Source organism: Chiloscyllium plagiosum, unplaced genomic scaffold (genome assembly GCF_037043375.1).
Source record: "Chiloscyllium plagiosum isolate Xiang-an unplaced genomic scaffold, Cpla_swu_hap1 HiC_scaffold_27, whole genome shotgun sequence".
Taxonomy (NCBI): domain Eukaryota; kingdom Metazoa; phylum Chordata; class Chondrichthyes; order Orectolobiformes; family Hemiscylliidae; genus Chiloscyllium; species Chiloscyllium plagiosum.
The window spans coordinates 1,389,830-1,390,658 of NW_028270165.1; positions in this window are offsets into that span (position 1 = coordinate 1,389,830).

Genomic DNA, 829 nt, shown 5'->3' on the forward strand with positions numbered 1-829 from the left:
GATCTGAGGATACCGACGTAAAAGGCTAAAACAAGGACTGCAGATGCTGGAAACCAGAGTCTAGATTAGAGTGGTGCTGGAAAAGCACAGCAGATCAGGTAGCTCCTCGGATGCTGCCTGACCTGCCATGAATATACCTACATTCAGGTTAATAAGCTGGAAATTTTTCCACTGGAGCAGAGGAGGATTATAACATCGTGAGGGGTATAGATCAGGTGAACGGCCAAAATCCTCTCTCTAGGCTGGGGGTCAAGATTACGGAGCAAATTTTGAAAGAGAGAGAGGAGAAAGATTTTAAAAGGACATGAGGGTCGCCATTTTCTTCCCCCCAGAGAGTGGTTTGTGTGTGGAATGAATTTCCAGACAAAGGTGTGGATGCAGATACAGTTAGAACATTTAAAAGACATTTGGATTAGTATATGAATGCTGAAGTTTAATTTAAATAAATGTGAAGTGCTGGATTTTGGAAAAGCAAATCAAAGTAGGACTTAGCATAAAGTGTATAAGGTCCTGGGGAGTGTTGCTGAATAAAGAGACCTTGGAGTGCAGGTTCATAGTTTCTTGAAGGTCGAGTACCAGGTAGATAGGATAGTGAAGGCAGCATTTGGCATGCTTTCCTTTATCGGTTACAGCACTGAGTAAAGGAGTTGGGAGGTAGATGATGTTGCAGCTCTACAGGACATCGGTGAGACCACATTTGGAATATTGTGTGCTTGGAATTTTGCATGCAACTCTGGTCTCCTGCCCATCAGAAGGACAGTGTGAAACTTGAAAGGGTTCAGAAATGATTTACCAGCATGTTGCCAGATTTGAAACAATTAGCTCTTGG